At 32.1% G+C, this 20,106-nt stretch overlaps 1 protein-coding gene across 4 annotated transcripts in view; it reads right to left on the bottom strand.

Annotated features, from left to right (window-relative positions):
• Nucleotides 1–20,106, bottom strand: part of LOC107440642 (plexin-A2) — a 526,176-nt gene that overhangs the window by 101,952 nt on the left and 404,118 nt on the right. The gene's annotated exons all lie outside the window — the stretch shown is intronic.

Raw genomic sequence — 20,106 nt, 5'->3', positions numbered from 1 at the left:
AAAAATAAAAATCTGCTTAGTCAACTAAATATGGAAAAAAATTTATATCCAACAATATCTACTGAACTTAATTGCTTTAACATTAATGAAGGATTTCTTCCATGAAGGGTATTTGAACTTTATGGGGGTATTTAAATTTTTCACCTCATTATAGATAATAAGAAAATTGATTAGAACCTAAAATAGCTATTTAAGTCCCTCCCTTTTCGATGGTCAGATGAAATATCGTTCAGTCCATTTTATTCATTTTCTGATTGTTAACTTTGTCATCTAGCTGCGAAAAATTCATATCCTTACTGACATTCGGGCAGAATTCAACTAAATTTTCGGAATTACGAGTACTCAATCAGAAGCCTATATCTTTGTAAACATATCGCGTTTTGCGATATGTAAAAATACAGGCTTTTGATTGGCCAAATTTGTCCATCCTAATTGAGAAAATTTAGCTAAATTCCGCCCCATGGATTTATGAAACATAGATTATGTTCATACGATTGATTAATGAAGAAGCTAACATGAAACTGATAGATACTGATGGTTGTACTGATATTTTGTTTAACAAAAAAAAGTTCATTAAAGAAAACATAACATAAACTTTCCATTCGATTTATGGGCCCCCTCTGATGTGGGGGCTAAATGCAACAGCCCCGTATGCCCCTGCCCTAGTCAGGCTACACCGCCAACAAATGGTCATAATTTAATAAAGCTACCCGTTTTTAAATGGCATGTAGAGAAACCAGTAAAACATCCATCTGAGGCCCCCAAAAATATATTAACGAGACAGTTCAAATGCTAAGCTTAAAATAAGAAAAATTGTGAAGAGTTTAATAGGGAAATTAAATGTCTTAATCCTAAGTTTAGGCCTGATGTTCAATCAACTGAAATTGAAGTGATATTTGGAAAAGATGAAATCATTGGATTATGTAAAAGATTTAATAAAAGAACTGTTTCAGAATTTTTAAGACTGCAGGTATGTTTATAATGTCTACACCTATGTATAGCGCAGATGATTATTTTTTACAGTAAAACTTTATTTGTATTCCTTCCCTTAACGTGCTTAATTCAGCATTCACATAATTTATACTAAGCTGGTATAGGCTACTGGCCACTTATTTCAAACATTGAACAAAATAATAACAATGGTGGAACTTTTCTTTTGAAACAAGGTTCATTTTTGAAGTGGAGAAACATTTTACGAAACCGGAGTGAAATAATATAATTCTACAGGGTATTAAATTTTTTTAATTTCAATTTGTTACTGAGTGCGTAGCCAAATCTCTCAACAATAAACAATCACCATTAAAGTACTTTTTAAGCACTGCATACATTAACAAAATGCTAAATAATTTTCAAAGACTTTACATGATCGTGATAAAATAAATAGTTTTTGACAAAGAACTCTTTTCTTGATTATATTTAGTCACCATAAAAAGATCAAGAGATATTTTTCGGTTCGATTTCAGAGGGTGGAAAATGAAGCCTGAAATGGAGAACATCTTGTAAAATGCAGCAGAGTTGCACGTGTGAGAGTGCAAGAATTTAACCGAACCCAGCTCAGTAGACGCACATGCGGTCTCGCAAGTATTTCATCAAACATGTAAAATGATTGGAGCTTTCATACACTATGGACCGACGGTACGTCGAAATGGATTGTGCTTGAGTGAATGTGAAAACGTTCAATAAGAACAATGTGAAAACCACGATTTTGCATAATACTCGGTTAAAATCGACATGGTAAAGAAAAATTAATCTCATTTTCGAAAAAGGAAACATAAGCACTTTTTAAAAACACCCCACGAAAAAAAGCACCTTTAAAAAATGGAAAACGAGCACCTTTAAGCACTTTTTAAAAACTGTACGAGGGAGACATCTTAACAAGCGTCATTGAAGTTCACGGAGAGTAAGAATGGATAGATTATCCAAATATTTTTTTAACTTCACACAGGGTTCGTTGCCAGATTTTTCAACAAAAAAAAGCACCTTTTAAGCACTCAAAAAATATTTTTAATCACTTTCCAAGAAAAAAAAATCATAATTAGGATCTGCGCAGTGAATTTTTTTTTTTTTTAATCGTTTAACGTTCTTAATTTATAAACACAAAGTATTTTTTAAAAACTTGACTTAATGATGATAAGAATAAACATTTTCTGATAAATATTGCAGAGAAAATTGTGAAAATCATGCATTTCCTGTAATTTAGACGTTGATACGTTATTATAATACGTTATCATGAATTAATCATACGTTAAGGACCGACTGCAAGCCGAAATGGATTGTGGTTGAAGGAATGTGAATGAACAACGTGAAAACCACGATTTTGCATACACAGTGAAAAACGACAGGGTAAAGAAAAATAATATCTTATTCGAAAAGGGAAAATTAAGCACTTTTTAAAAACACCCCATGAAAAAAAAGCACCCTTAAGGGATTTAAAAAACGAAAATCGAAAATGAGCACCTTTACTTTTATCGTACTTTTTAAAAACGCTACGTACCACATTATATTGAGTCGCTTTTTGTTCAATAAACGCACATTATACACACACACATATGTATATATATTTGCACACCATACAATAATGCTAGTTTTCACAGGTTATCCATGCTGTATTAAAGCAATGGGGAGAAAGAATCTTCTACAAAACAAACTCTAACCAAGTCTCTCGGCAGTCGAAGTGTGGAGCGACATTTCTTTTTCTAACTATGTGACAATGGCTGCAGGTCGACTTAAAAGTGTAGCAGCAATTTGTAAAGATTGTTGAAAAGCTCTGTTGCGTGCAGTGAACAAACATGCATATTTCATGAAGACGGAGAATGAATTTTGAATACACGAAAATTCCCTTTTCCGACCTTCCATCAAAGAGCTCGTTCCTCCTGACATCTTGCTGCAACACGCCACTTGAAATCAATGCCGATAGTAGTTAGAATAGGATATTCAAGCTAATCATTTACATTCACTTGATATATGAATTCGTTTTATATAAGTATTTGGCTGTCTTTCCCCCTAAGAGTTTATTGGGTGACAGAAAGGTTTGGTAACAGAACAGACGGATATTTATTTTTATATTTTATAACCGCCACTGAACAGACGATCCAATTTTTTGCGTTTACGGCTACTAATAATCAACTCCGTAGCCTTGTCATTTTGAAACCAATCCAGAAGACAAGAGAACTCCTGGATCAAGTATTTTATTTTATAACCGTTGTTCAACAACCGACCCAATTTTTTGTGCTTACGGCTACTAATAATCAACTCCGTAGACTTGTAATTTTGAACCCAATCCAGAAGACAAGAGAACTCCTGAATCAAGTATTGGGTTAAATTTGCCCTCGTGGTGGATTTTTTGATGGAATTCACCCGCATTTGCGATACATGGAGAGGCAGACCACGAGAACCTCCCACGGTTAGCCTATCGGCCTGGGGACTAACCCATGATCCGTTTACCACTAAGGATATTTCACTTCAGCACTTTGGTCGGTGCAAGCCGGACGCGGAATTCGTATCGAACAGTCATCGCCGGCATCGAACCCGGTTCACCTCATTGGAAAGCGAACGCTCTATCCCCGTAGCCACCATGGTTCTCAACTTTTTTATAACCGTCGCCCTATCTTCCCCACTCAACCCAGTGCCCTACCAACCAGGCTATTCCGGCCCTGGATCAAGTATTGGGAAAAATTTACCTTCGCGGAGGACTTTTTGATACAACAAACCCGCATTTGCGTTACATGGGAGAGAAAAACCTCCCATGGTTAACCTGACGTCAAGGGAGGGGACTCTAACCCAATATCCGTCTACCACCGAGGAAATTTTACGTCAGCACTGTGGTCGTATCGACCAGCCATCGGTGGGACGCGAACCTCATTGGAAGGCGAGCGCTTCATCCTCCGAACCATCACGGCTCAGACGGATATTATGTGCTTCTTTAAAGAGGACTTACAAATTAAAACTTTGTTTATTTAGAGAGTGACGATCTCTGATTGGCTGACAGCCAATATTTACTGAAAAGTAAAGAAACAAAAACTTCTCTAAACAGTTACTAAGCATCGTCGAGATATCTTTATTCAGCGAACTATTGGAAATATAGGTCGGTATTCTTTTTTCCTAATTTTAGGGTTTACGGGGTTCCATGTTGTACCATCACCTGTGGTCCACCTGTTGTACCAGCCGTAAGCAAAAGGCTAAGTATTCCACTTCGCACTGAAATGAACTAGAAGGTTCCAAAACCATCATAACGGAGAGAGTAAAAGTGCGGAGAGAGGGAAAATCGTGCAACATTGAGGCATCGATTCTACTTACAAAGAGTGCAGTGATATAAAGCGCGTTTATGAAAATAAAACTCATTATAAGCAGGAGCCATTCCGGACTTATTATGAAAGTACCTGTTTCTGCAATTTTATCGAAAAATTAAGATTGTTTTTTGTGGAAAGGATTTCGTTTTAAGTATTCAATTTTAAAAATGAAACAAATTGTGGAGTTTCAATAAAATAATTCGTGACTGGAAATTGGTCATTTTTTATGGTTCGCTTTTATGGCAAAATAATTTGGGAAGGGTCCGTTCTTAGGACAAAATAATTCGTTGATGGTTCACAAACAGAGCCGATTTCCCCAGAATACACCCCTGTAAATGCGTAACTAAAATTGCACAAAATAAAATAATAAATAAATTCAATAATATAGACAGAAAATGTCTTATTTCATGAAAAGCTTTTACACCATCTCTAAAATCTATTTACAGCCGAGTGATTTTAAAAGGCGTATAATCTCATTTGAAGTATAGAAGGGAGGGCTAATCCTGGAGGCGCCTATAATCTTCATCCGGTCTAAATTTCCTCCCACGCACACACCCCCTTTTAAAAGTAGAGGGGAGGGGGGGATGGAAACTCCTAATGGAAACAAAGCTTGGGTAATCTGGGAAAAAAGGGGATCCGAAGACCACCTGTTGAGGCTTAGAAAACAGGAAAAACTAATATCCTGAAGAGGGGCCGCCCTAAATAGTTTGTCCGGTGAAGATTTATGGATAAAGCACGGATATGGGAAAATATTCCACCTGCCTAATAAAAATATTTTTCTCTTGTTCTCCATCCTTGTTTTCATTTCTAATCTAAATTGGAAAAAAAAACCTCTGCCAGAAAGGGAATTGAGTCAGATACGTAGACGAGAAATTCTTAAAAGATTGTTTTCGAAGATTTTTTGACAAGAAAAATATTTAAAACGAGGCGGAAAAAATAGTTCGTCAAAGTTAAGCATTTATAAGCAAAAATATAAAATTTCTTGTTAAAAGCAAATTACATTGACACTTAAAAAACGAGCAAATATTTAAATGGGGAGGGGGAAAGCGGAAAAAAAAAGTTTTTCGCGATACAGGCGTAGCCAAATTTTTCAACAAAAAATAAGCACCTTTTAAGAACTCAAAAAATATGTTTAAGCACTATATACATTAATAAAATGCAAAATAACTTTCAAACACTTAACATGATCATAATAAAATAACTAGTTTATGACAAAGAACTCTTTTTTTGATTACATTAGCTACCACGCGCTAAGACGAAAAATCATTCAAATAAAGGCATAATTTTCAATATTCGCATTTTTTCATGACCCTAAAACAATAAAATGAATAAGAAATTTTTCACATTGTTAAAAAAATTAGATCACGAACGTTATTAAACTTTGGAAAACTTTTGTTAAATTTTTCAAAAAGCGGAAGTTAATTAATAAAAAAAAATATCCAAGAAGAAATAGGATGTACAACCTTTTTTTACCACAACAATAATAAAAACAAACATTAATTAGGGTAATTCATATGTCTATGAAATATCATGACTAATTAAACAGGGACCTCAGCAGGAAATGCAATATTATTTGCTGTTATTAATACACAAAAAAGTTTCGTAAGCATTTATTACGACATTTAACTTTATAGTTTAATTCTTAAAGTTAGGTTTCAAATGACATTTGGCGGAAGAATCACGTGAATGCAAACGTTTCGTTAACAGGAAATAGGTCAAACATATTTTATTTTAATACCGTCGTTGAACAGCTGATCCAATTTTGGGTTTACAGCTAGGAATGCTGAACTCCGTAGCCTTGTAGTTTTGAACCAATCCAGAAGATAAGGAAACTCCTGGATCAAGTATTGTGAGAAATTTGCCTTCGTGGAGGACTTTTTTGATGTAACTATCCCTTATTAGAGTTACAGGGTGAGGAAAACCGCGGAAATCTCCCACGGTTAGCCTGACAGCAAGGGAACTCTGACCCCTGATCAGTTTACCATTGAGGATATTTTACGTCAGCACTGTGGTCGGTGCAAGCCGGATGCGGAATTTGTATCAACCCACCATCGCTGAGATTCGAACCCGGTTCACCTCACTTGGTGGGCGAACTCTACATCCCTCGAGATCACCAGGGGTCTGTTTAGAAGAAATTTGGGTCCGTTAACGGACCCTTCACAAAATATTTTTTCATAAAAACGGACCCTTCACAAAATATCTTTTCATAAAAACGGACCCTTCACAAAATATTTTAACTTAAAAACGGACCCTTCACAAAATAATTTATCTTTTAATCGGACCCTTCACAAATTTGTTTATCTTCATTATTGTTTTGTTAATCGAATAAACCCTTCTCAGGAAGGGGGGGGGGTGGAAGAAAGACAGATGTAAAGGAACTAAATTTTGTCTTCGGCAGACGCTTCTTCCTTTATTCGTCCGAAATGAATATTTTGCATTCAGCAGTATAGGCTAAATACCAAATATTTATACGTTGCATCGTTAATTTAGTAGCTGCAATTGCTGTTTATTTTTTAAAATTTAATTATATATTTACAGTGTTGAGCATAATCTTGTATGTTTTTTCAATTTAAAAACTCCTTGCAAAAGTTTTTTTGCAATATCGGACCCAATTTGCACGAATTCACAAAAGCGGACCCTGGTTGAAAGAATGTGACTTAACGTTTATTTTATATTCACAAATTACGAGTAATTTTTTCACAATTTTACAAAAAACGGACCTTTCACAAAATGTCTGGACAGACCCCTGATCACGGTTCATAGGTTAAATATAGGTAAATTTCGATTCGCAGCGTTTTTGATTCGCAGAAGTCCGCAATAATAGTCTCGAGATGCGATACTAGCGATTTTTGCGACAAAAATCACACGCCGTACTTTTAGTTTTTAGGCTCGGAAGAATGATACGAAAAACCCGGAATAAAATCCACCCCTGTTACCAATAATTACCACTCTTTCTAATCAGGAATATTTTCTCTCAACTCGAGAGGCAAAAATAAGGAAAGTACAATCAAGTAAAATCCGTTTGGGGGACCAACAACCTCTGAAGCACTTGAAACATCCAATAAAAGTATTTTTTGTAAAAGATTTACGATAATAGGTTTTAGTTATTTTCAAGGCGATTAGTTACAGACAACCGTTCGAGAACGACTGTATTTTCCAGCGCAATCAATCTTAATTAGCTAACTGGGAACGATAATCACTTTTAAAGTTTCCGACACTTTACTTCTGTTTGAAAATACTATAGCAATTAAAAAACAATCTTATAATTAATATTTAATTATCATTTAATAATAAATTGCATAATTGAAATTTTAGAATAAATTTGAGGTTTTCAATCTCAAAACCAGTTCGATCCATTTTCGATCCTTTTTAATGAACTTGTTTTCGTGTGTGTGTGTTTGATCGAAATATCGAATGCATTTTAAATATTAACCTAGATATATCTACGCATACTACACTAAAATCATCAGCTGTGAACATCATGAGATTGTTACGTTTCAAGATTTTAGTGACTACTCAGGGTGCGTAGACAAATTTTTCAACAAAAAATAAGCACCTTTTAAGCACTCAAAAAATATTTTTAAACACTTTAAAAAAATATATCATAATTATTTAGGGTTTCTAAGTTTTCGACAATTGATAGTTTTATTTGCTTGCCAGAGACGAAGACGATGGCGCGTCACCAACGATGAAATTAAATTTTCAATCGCCATTAGAGAAGAAAAAAAAATTGACACTGTTTAGTAGATCCCCGTAACCATCAAAAATTCGAGAGATTTTTCGGTGCGATTCCAGAGGACGGAATAGGGAATCTCTTGCAAAATGCAGCAAAGTTGCACCATGAGAGACAAAAATCCTCTGAATCCAGCTCAGTGTACGCAAGTATTTCATCAAACATGTAAAACGAATCTTGTTTTCATACACTAGTACGCCGAAATAAATTGGACTTGACTTAATTGTGAAAACGTTGATTAGGACAATGTTTTTTTACGTATTTCGTGGCGAAAATCAACAGGGTAGGAAAAAAAAATCTCACTTTGGAAAAGAAAAAAAATTAAGCACTTCTTAAAAACACCCATTGAAGAAAGCACCATTAAGGGCTTTTAAAAAACGAAAATAAGCACCTTTAAGAATACGCTGCGCACCCTCAGGGGTCTGTCCAGACATTTTGTGAAAGGTCCGTTTTTCGTGAAATTGTGAAAAAATTACTCACATTCCTTCAACCAGGGCCCGCTTTTATGAATTTGTGCAAATAGGGTCCGTTATTGCAAAAAAAAATTTTTTTTCAAGGAGTTTTTAAATTGTAAAGACATACAAGATTATGCTCAACACTGTAAAATTATAATTAAAAAAATTAAATTTTCAAAAATAAACAACAATTGCTCCTTCTAAATGAGAGATGCAACATACAAATATTTGGTATTTAGCCTATACTGCTGAACGCAGAATATTCATTTCGGACGAATAATGGAAGAATCGTCTGCCGAAGACAAAACTTAATTCGTTTACATCCATCTTTCATGTTTTCTGCCCTGGAAAGGGTTTATTCGATTAACAAAAAAATAATGAAGATAAACAAATTTGTGAAAGGTTCGATTAAAAGAAAAATCATTTTGTGAAGGGTCCGTATTTAAGTTAAAATATTTTGTGAAGGGTCCGTTTTTAAGCTAAAATATTTTGTGAAGGGTCCGTTTTCATGAAAAGATATTTTGTGAAGGATCCGTTAACGGACCCAAATTTCTTCTAAACAGACCCCTGACCCTGTTGCTGCTAGCAAAATTTATCACTGTATAGAATTCACGCTCTATCGATAGATTGACTACATTTTCGACAACCTTGAGAGCTCAAATATCCATTGGAAAAATCTATGCTTATATGAATATCAAGATACTTGTTGCAAGCAGTATTTATATTTTATCACCTAACAAAATTTCGATTGCCAGGGGAGTTCTTTGCTTCAGACTAACTTTATCGCGTCTTCGACAAAGAGTTGCGCACAACGATTTTTGGTGCAAGTTCAGAGTGTATTTTCTCCTTGCTAGTCCACTTAAAAAGTCGTTAAAAGTCATCATGGGTTAGAGTCCTTTTGCCGCCAGGCAAACCGTGGGAGGTTCTCGTGGTCTTCTCGATAAAGCAAATGTGGATAAGCTACAAAAAAAAAAAGTCCTCCAAGAAGGCAAAATTTCTCCTCATACTTGATCAAGGAGTTTCCTTGTCTTCTAGATCGGGTTTCCAAATTACAATTCCCCGGATTTGAACATTAGTAGTCGTAAACCCAAAAAAATTGGGTCTGCTGTTCAACGACGGTTATAAAATATAAAATGAAAAAGTCCTTCTGAAGAAATCAGAGCAAAGGCATTGGCCCGCATTGGGCTTTCTGGCCAACTATGATGATGAATCCACTTAAAAAAGTTAATTTATAATTTCACTTCATTCTTTGGTAAAAGAGTTAACAGCATTCTTTCTAAAAATAAGTGTTATGAAAATTCGAATACCTGTCCTGAAAATAACAATTTTTGTAAGAAACCTCTGACGACGATTTCAAAAATTGCCGCGAGTAAACGTTAATTTCTATGCGTCGCATGCATAATGCATAAGCACATCGCTATTCTGTCAATCAACTACGTGATGACCTTTGATGACGACTCGTGAAAACTAGTTTTTTTGTTCGACAAATTCTGAAAATTTCTATCATGACTCACGAAATCTACGCCTCATTTGTTTTTTCTCTCCTCCGCCTCCACGTCGAGATGCGTTTAAATTACAATATGGCCCTCGCCTGAGCAACGATAGTCATAAGCCGATAATTAATATTTGAAATAATGTTATAACTTCTTAAGTAACTAGCAATATTAAAAAAAAAAAACTTTAAATCAATTTCTACTCAATTCAACAAAGAAAATTTTTATTTTAGTTACATTTTATTAAATAATAACAATTTCTTTCTCCCCCATATAAAACTAAAGTTAATTCATTAATTAAATTTAATTAATTAAATTTAATGAGTAAATTCATAATTAATTAAATATAATGAATTCAGGGGTCGATCCAGAAATTTTGTGAAAGGTCCGTTTTTGTAAAATTGTGAAAAAAGGTTAGTTGTGAAAAAAGGTAGGTTTTAATTGTGCGCATTTTAATTTTTTTTTTTTAAATAACATGAATAATTACTAAACATTATTTAAAATTAATACAGTATAAATATTATAAGAAACAAGATAATATTTATTTCTAATTCTGAACTATGAATAATGTAAATAAAGATTTAGTTTCAAAATCGTCCTCTTATTATAGAATTATTATACATATTAAAACTTTCTATTTAGAAATACACTGTTTTAAATTCTAACTGACATTTATGTTTTAAACAATTCAAATTTATTAAATTTTAATTTTCATTTAGTAGTAGCTTTTTTAAAATAAATAAAAAGAAATATTAATCAGAGAAAAGTATTTGTTGCGTACAACTTTAGATTTAGCAGAATGAAATAGCAATACAATATTTAGAATAAAAACAATTAGTATTAGTCTGTCCATTTGACGCAGCCAATCAATTGCAAAGAAATAAAATGACGGTTTGATATAAATAAACCAGAGGTACATTTTATATCTACAGTAATTTAATGACAGATTTATTTTTTTTTAAATTATTACAAATCTTTGTTAAATTACAAATATCAAATTTGTCACAATTAGTTTCCTGTAATTTCATTTGCTTATTAAAATGAATGTAAAATTTATGCTTTTTAACCCTCAACGCACCACATCCCGATCGGCATAATTTAAGGTCTTTTTTATTTTCTTTGCCTTTGGGATACGATTTTTAAATAGACATATTCAAACTACCTACGTACAGTAGTTTACAAACCACACAGTAATTTTTCATTTAAATATTTACAGATATTTTTTAAAAAAATTCCGATTACAAGTTTAACTTATATAAACTAAATGCATAAAAAAAAAATTACTAAGAATTAATTTTTAACTATTTATTGAACACGGTAGACTTGTTGCAATTTTAATCATTGAAGTTTTTTTACGAAAAAGAATTGCCCGTTATTTTTTTTATTTATTTCAGACGTCCAGCAAATAACTAGCTGAAAGCATTGAGATTTTTAAAAAAATCAAATTTTTCTTCACCGACAGTTTTGGCTTTGATTTGCCAAACGACAGCCCACAGCAATTAAGCCCTTGGGTAGGTCCAGAAAATCTGAAAACCCCTCGAAACAAAGAGGGGTCTAGTTAAAAATTAAACCATCGGAAATGTCAATATTCGTGATTGAAGAAATTAATGGCGCATCCGCAAATATCAAACGTTTTATAAAACAGTGCAATAAATCTTTCGGCAACAGAAAACGTTCACCATTTGTTGTAAAAACACACGACGAGGTTTAAAAAAAAAATGAAACTTAACTTCAAAATCATTCTTTCCTATAATAATAAAACAAAACAAAAAAGTTTCAGGAAGAATATACCTAAAAGGAAAAATGCAAGTACGTATATAAACAGAGGCCAAGAAGTAAAAATAAAGAAAAATTTGAGCAGAGAAGAGAAAAAAAGCGGCGAGCGTGGTTTTCAACCATTAGCGATCATGAAAAAAAGTGGCAGGCGAACGAAAAAGAAAAATTGCGATAGAAAAAGAAAGGAAAGTCGAAGCCAAACATGAAGTGGGAGAAAAGGAAAAAAAATAAAGCCAAACGGGCTTGGCATCTTTTGGCGCTTTATAGACAGTCCACTTCGAATCGAAGCATTATCTGTACAGCGAGTAAGTGTGACACAGTTGAGAAACATAAGAAACAGGCCTTCCGATAGATTTATTCGCGTGTAAAGTCATTTCCTTGTAAGGTTTCCGGGAAGGGGTGGGAAAATGTGTGAAAAGGAACGATTTTCGACGAAGCAAATTATTCAGACTCTTTCAATTAAATTGCACTTAAAAAAAAGTGTTTTGGTTTTTCCTTCTATGTCTAGCTTGTGATATGCAAGATATATGTTGTTTTTTTTCTTCCGAAACGCGGTGAAGTCAATTTTTTGAACGTTGGAATGGGGGTGGACATTCAGATATTAAGTATATTTTTGGCAATCCCTTGTCAGCTAAATTAATCAAATTACAAATATCGACCATGCATTTATGTAAGCTAGTCACATCCTATCCCCTCTGGCTTTCGCTCTAATGTTACTGTTTTTACCTAACTTAAAGATTCAATATTGAAAAAAAATGAAAACTTAAAATGGCAAAAAAATTTACGTTTATAGTCACTTTAGAAAAATTTTTCAAGATTTTTCTTTGGGTGTCTTCTTTGTTTTCCTTTTGTGGTCTTTAAACCTCTGAAACATTTCGAGGAAGTTTTTTTTTTTACAAATTTTCATTTCCTTAAATTTCACTTTCTTTTCAAATTTAAATATTTTTTAAAAAAAATATCTTTAGTCTAATTAAATACAGAAAAACATTGGATTTTGATGAATTACGCCAGTGTTTCCCAAACTTATGACCTAAATGTTTACCCTTGTCGTACCCTTTCTAAATTTTTTCGTAACGCTGTGTACCACTAATAAAGAAATGAATGTATTTTTTAAAAAATATGTTGTTGTTTTTTGTACAAGTTTTGTTAATAAGTTTATTTGCATCAGTGAAAAGTATGATATTGTTTCTGCTGAGATTTAAAAAAAAAATTGCAACTGGCTGTTGACACCACTAATTATTTACTGTTAACTCTGCAAAAAATAGCCAATAGAAAAATACGTAATCGGAAATTTTCATAGCTATCTTTGTTTTTAAATAAAAATATTTGAAATTTTCGTTTGTTACAAGACATTTCGCATAAGAACGCGCACCCCCGCTAAACTGTTCCCGTACCCTTAGGGGTATGCGTACCACACTTTGGGAAACACTGTATTACGCAATGCATTACTCCATGTCCGAGAATTGATTATTCATATTCAGCTGATATAGTCCTAGGTGGACTAAGAGATACTAGCAAAATATTTTTTCGTATTTTTCCTAGGTTTCAGCTTTATTGTAAAGTGCCAATATCAGGTTGAATAATAAGATAAGAAATAATTTATCAGGTTATAATTTTTCAGGTTGAATAATAAGAAAAGAACAATTTTATTACTAGTAAGAAAAAATTAATTTTCGAAGATTTTTGTAACTGACTCCCTCTGCGACTTATCATACGGAACATATTTAATGTCAAAATGTTCTAAAAAAAGACAGCAAAAAATAAAGGGGCGCAGATCAACGTCTCCAATGGCAAAACGAATATAAGGATTTAAAAAAAAAATCGGAATTTGGGGGGTGGGATGATATAACTAAGAGAACATAACACCGCACAATGAATTAGGGCAAAAGAATGTTAAAATGAAATTCAAGCAGGCGGAAAGTGATGAAAATTTCATTCGAATAAAGAGACCACCGCTTATCTGTTAACGCCAACCCCCTAGATAAAAAAAAAGGGGGGGGGATTTGTATCCTCACCCATCTTTACTCAACATCTGACATGCCCCTCAATCCCAAAATGCAAGATCTTCAGAAAAATATAGAAACACGTTAAATTAAAAAAAAACCGCTATCACCTACCGCTAAAATTAATAAAGAAGGGAAAATGTTCACCTTTTACTGCAACGCATGGGTTTCATTAACAATCCCTGCTGCATAGCTTAAAATTATAGGTTTTCCTAGATCCTAGAACATGGCGCGTTTTTCAACAAAAAATAAACACCTTTTAAGTACTATGTAAGCACTCAAAAAATTGTTTTAATAATTACTTTCCAAAAACAGTTATAATTAGGATCTGTGCAGGAATAAAAATAATTTTTTTTTCATCGTTTAAACTTCTTAATTTATAAACATAAAATCAATAAAATTAAAAAAACATTTTCAAACACTTTACATAATCACGATCAAACAACTAGTTTCTGATAAATATTGCAGAGAAAATTGTGAAAATCCTGCTTCTTTTGCAATTAAGAACGACAATCGACACGGCAAAGGAAAAAAAAAAACCTAGGCAAACCTAGAATAAGCCACGAGGTTTCAAATACTGAAACGAAAATTTCAAATTAAAAAAAAATTTGAGGTCTAATGATTTCTTTGCACTTTGAAATTTTTTTGTTAGAATTTGAAACTGCGTGGCCTGCTCTTCTCCACTACACATTTTCTTTTAAATAGATTTAAAAAAAAATTTCCTAAAACTTAGTTAAAACTATTATAAATTGTACACATCTAAATGATATTAATTAAATAATGCTGAAGAATAGGATTTTTATAATACAGATAAGCATGGAGATGAAGAATCATTCTTTAAAATACAAAATTAATCAATATTTTTTCAGTTTATATACTATACAGCTTTATTGCTTTGAGGCGACTGCAACGCGTTTGGACTTGTTAACGCTCGTGTATCAATTGGTTAAATTAGGCGATATATAATATAAATTACACGATTGGATACATTAGACGATAGATTATATAAATATAGAATATTTATTGTATCAGGTATTATATAACTATATGATAATAATTAGACCCAATTATTAGACGCACTGTAGTTTTTTAATACATGTTTTGCACATGTTTACATGCACATGTTTTTTAATACATGTTTTAATGCATGTTTATGGGCAATACTTTTATATTTAAACATGCATATAGTGGGTTTTTGGTCAGGAGATTTTTTATTGTACTTCCCATTTGTATTTACTTTTAAAGTATTGGATTACAATGTTAACCAATTGATACACTAACAGGGGTCTGTCCAGACATTTTGTGAAAGGTCCGGTTTTCGTGCAATTGTGAAAAAATTACTCACATTCTTTCAACCAGGGTCCGCTTTTATGAATTTGTGCAAATAGGGTCCGGTTATTGCAAAAAAAACTTTTTCAAGGAGTTTTTAAATTGTAAATAGATACAAGATTATGCTCGGCACTGTAAAATTATAATTAAAAAAAATTAAATTTTCAAAAATAAGCAGCAATTGCTACTTCTAAATTAGAGATGCAAGACAAATATTTGGTATTTAGCCCATACTGCTGAAAGCAGAATATTCATTTCAAACGAATAATGGAGGAATCGTCTGCCGAAGACAAAACTTAATTCGTTTACATCCATCTTTCTTGTTTTCTGCCCTGGGAAGGGTTTATTCGATTAACAAAACAATAATGAAGATAAACATATTTGTGAAGGGTCCAATTAAAAGAAAAATCATTTTGTGAAGGGTCCGTTTTTAAGTTAAAATATTTTGTGAAGGGTCCGTTAACGGACCCAAATTTCTTCCAAACTGACCCCTGACTAACGTAAACAATTGCAACCCTGTTTCAATCGCGTAAAAACAATAAAGCTGTATAGTATCACCTGATAGTTAAGATTTTGCATAGAATCTTACAGTGCGTATAATAATTTGGCCTAGGGACGGTATATATCGTGGAATGCATCACATAAAGCAGCTTTTTTAAAAAAATAAATAACAAGTTGCACAAATTATGAAATCAAGCTTAGAAGGGGAAAAAAAATATACAAAAAAAACTTGTCAAATAAGTTTAGAAATGAATTTAACTGCGTGCTTTGATTTTTGTTTTACTAAAATAAAAATAAATAAGAAATAGAATAAACATGCACTTTACATCAAGCAGAGACAAAAATGCAGAGCAAATAGTAATTTCAAAAAAGGAATTGTCGAAGGTGATAAAAACAGAGTGAAGTAAAAGCTTCGCCAACTAATCAACTTCTCAAAACACCAGGGAGTGAACGCCCGAAGGAGCTGTAAGCACATTGCGGACATGCTTCCATTGTTTCGATAATAGTCGCTCACTCTACCTTGAAATTAAAGCAGCACATACCTCTCCTCTCTACTTCGTCTCCTTGCAATCCTTTTCGAAAACTGCTGATAATATATTAATTAAAAAAGATGGCCAGACGTTCATTATATATTTATGGATCGTTGAATTATTTCAAACAAGAATTTGATTTTAGGGGATGAAATTAAGGCATTCCATTAAAAACATTTTATCGCAAAAATTCATGTAAGGCTTAATGAAATGTGTACTATTACCACCTACATTTTTAACTACACGTTAATAATTTGTTTACAAAAACAGGAAAATATGTGCAACAAGATTAAAAGCCTGAAAAAGTGTCATTAAAACATATACAAGGCTTTATTTATTTTTTCGAAAATGTGTCATCAAGGGGGGGGGGATTCAGATCGGATGCTTTGGAAAAAAAGTTAAAACTGTTAGTAAACTGTCGAGGGGGGGGGGGGGAGAATCGGTTGGACATGAAACACACAAGCACTTAAAAAATTATTAAATGTTTTTCCTTCCATAATCACTACTTTTTCATCAAAGTATTGAAAAATATAAACGAAGTGGTTTTTTAACACATTAGTAAGACTGAAACTTAGTACCTATATTGCACAAAAGCAGTTAAAATGACAGGATTTTGAAAGAATAACTAATGTGTAAAAAAATTTGCTTAAAATAAATTTTTTATATTTTTTATATTATTTACAGTTACATAACAAGTTATTAGTAAATATTAACAATAAAAAAAATATGTCGTACAAAAAAAAAAATCACAAAATTCTAAGAAATTGTGTCATTATAAACATTGTTTTTCTAATTGAAATTAAAAAGCAGTCAAAATGACTTCCTTTTAGACCACATAAAAATTATTATTTTGCGTTTTTTTACAATATATTGAACTAATTAGGCTCAACAAAGGAGCGATAATTTCACCAAAAAATAATTTTTAGTAATCATTAATTATTTAATTTGATAAAAACTAAACTGTAATATACAAAATATTAGATCTTCTTTACACAGAGTTACATTTATTTAGCAAAATCTAAAATTAAATATCCTACAGTTAGCTTTCAGAATTACAAAAATGCTTTATATACATATATTGTATATTTTTTTTGGCAACTAATGCCTTATGAATATGTCTGATTTCCTACTTCATTCATTAAGTGCCATTAATTAACATAATTAAACCAGAGTTGGGGTTTTGGACGTTCTAAACTGGTTTTGGACATGACACGTGGGTTTTACTGTCTTAAACTGTCCTAAACTGACTAAAGCTGTCTTATAATGTCTTAAAGTGTCCAAAACCTTGAACATTGATAAAAGGTAAAAATTCTACAGGCGTAAACATAGTATGCATAATAATTATATATTAATAAATATTTGATTCCTTTAATGCAATTTTCTTTAACTTATTAAAGGAAAATAATATAATATAATAGAGAAGGAAAATATTTATAACTTTTGAAGCTCTACAATTCATTGAACAACAGAACTGAATAGTACCTTATCCTTTGAATATGCTAAGAATAGATATGCTTTCAATACTGATAAATTACGTTTTGCACAAGGATAAATGATGATATATAAATATGAAAAATAATAAACTTTTTTAATAAAACAAAAACTAGTCTTAATTTTTTTTTTTTTTTTTTTGTTCAAAAATTCATTTTTCACAATGTTTTTTTAAAAAAAAATTGCGACATAATTTTAATAAAAATGTTTTGAGCAAATTTAACACAGTTTTAGACAAAGGGGTTTTGTACAGGGATGGTTTAAACCGTGGATTAATCCATTCTGTCCTAAACCGTGCCAACTCTGGAAAAAATAGATACCTATCATTTTTTATTCGTGCGTATGTTTTAAATCAGAGTTGGCAAGGCTTATTTTTTACTTAAAATTATGTTACAATTTAAATTAAAAAAAATATTGAGTAAAATTAAAGGTTAACTTTTGAATAAGAAACAAAATGAAGTTTTTGTTTTATTAAAAATATAATTATTATTATATTGCATAATTCATCCTTAAGTAAAAATACAATTTATCAGGATTAAAAAGCATATTTATTCATATTTAAAGGATAAGGTATTCACTTTTGTTGTTCAATGAATTGTGGAGTTTCAAAAGTTAAATATTTTTCTACTATAGTATATTATATTATTTTTCCCTTAATAAGTTAAAGCAGATAGTATAAAAAGCTATAAATATTTATTAATACATGTAATTATTATGTGCGCAATGGTGACACCTATAGAATTTTTATCTTCACAGGTTTTGGATACTTTAAAACAGTTTAAGACCAGTTAAGGACGTCAAAAATCCCAACTCTTGATTTTTTTAAGCGTAGCACACTCAAAACTTAAAAAATATGCAAGAGATAAGAAACGATTTGAGATAAGAACTCAAATCGCAACGATATAACTACATTTTCCTGCAACCATGTAAAAAAAAAAAACTAATGAGGAACTTGTAGGAATTACCCACTAAAATAACAGGTATTCCTTAAACTGGAAAGAGAAAGGGAAAAAAAGAACAGATGTAAGAATTCAAAAGATGAGTGAAAACAGGGAAGGGGAGGGAAAAGAGAAGAACAGGTCACACAAGTCATCATTTGAAATCAGTATCTTCACGGCTGATAAATTTCGCCCGACAGACTATCATCGGAATGTGAAGAGATGGAGGGGGAGGGGGTAATTTCTCCCCTTGTACTAATACCTTCTCACTAGTGACAAGATTAAAATGACACAGATTCTCTTTGATGTAAAGCACTCAACATGAAATGTTAACACGAATTGTTCATTCTGATACAACATAGAGATTATCATTACGTTACCTTACAAAACAGTGTTTTTTCGGAGCTTTTCGGCGAAGCAAAATAAAAATAAAAAAATAAATAAAAAAAGAGCCACAGTTTTTACATGCCTTAAACTTGATAAGAAATAATTTTAAATTATGTAGTACACTGTGTAGTAATTATAAGAACAGACATAATTTCAACATTTCAAAAGATATTAAACTTTTTGTTAAAAAATCGCCAATTTGGCAAGATTTTTTCACTCAAATAAAATTATCAAAACTAATGAACAATTTTTATTTTAAATTTGTTTACTTCGAATTTTTATAAGCCCAAATTAAAACAGCAGAGCCATGATGGCTCAGGGGATAGAGCGTTCGCCTTCCAATGAGGTAAACCGGGTTCGAATCCCAGTGATCTCTGGTCGATACGAATCCGCATCCGGCCTGCACTGACCACAGTGTTGATATCATTAGTGGTGGACGGATCATGGGTTAGAGTCCCTTTGCCGTCAGGCTAACCGTGGGAGGTTTTCTTCTCCATGTAACGCAAATACGGGCTAGTTCGATTGTTGAATATCTGATTACAAAGAAATAATTGCATAGCTTTCAACATCAATAGGAAAGAATTCAGCAGATTTTACGAAATAACAAAATTCGTGATTGATTAATGCAATAACTATTTTGCACATAGGGAATTTTAGGGATTTTTATAGTCACCAAAAGAGAAAAACTGCAATATCTTCCAGTTACGATTGACATTAAACATACTTGAAACGTTATGCATTATGTTTACTCATGATTTCGAACATTAATAGGCATTTCGTTCATAAAAGATAGTTCTGAATGAAAATAAACTGAACGTTTTATAACAAAACGGATTTCTATAAATGAGGTTCGCTTCATTATGTGTTAGTAATTAATACTTATTTAAATATTCAAGAAAGCAACCAATAATGCAAGGCACACAGCCAAATCTTTTAACAAAATATAAGTACCTTGTAAGTACTCAAATAACATTTTTAAGCACTATATACATTAACAAAACGCAAAATAATCTTCAAAGACTTTAGATGATCAAGAGAAAATAACTAGTTTCTGACAAAGAACTTTTACTTATTTCTTGATTATATTAGCTACCATAAAAAGAACGAAAGATTTTTCGGTTCGATATCAGAGAGTGGAAAATGAAGCCTGAAATTGAGAACATGTTGCAAAATGTAGCAGA

This window comes from Parasteatoda tepidariorum, chromosome 5, assembly GCF_982258835.1.
Source record: "Parasteatoda tepidariorum strain Cologne lab strain chromosome 5, Ptep-v5.0, whole genome shotgun sequence".
Taxonomy (NCBI): domain Eukaryota; kingdom Metazoa; phylum Arthropoda; class Arachnida; order Araneae; family Theridiidae; genus Parasteatoda; species Parasteatoda tepidariorum.
This window is presented reverse-complemented; position numbering and strand designations above follow the sequence as displayed.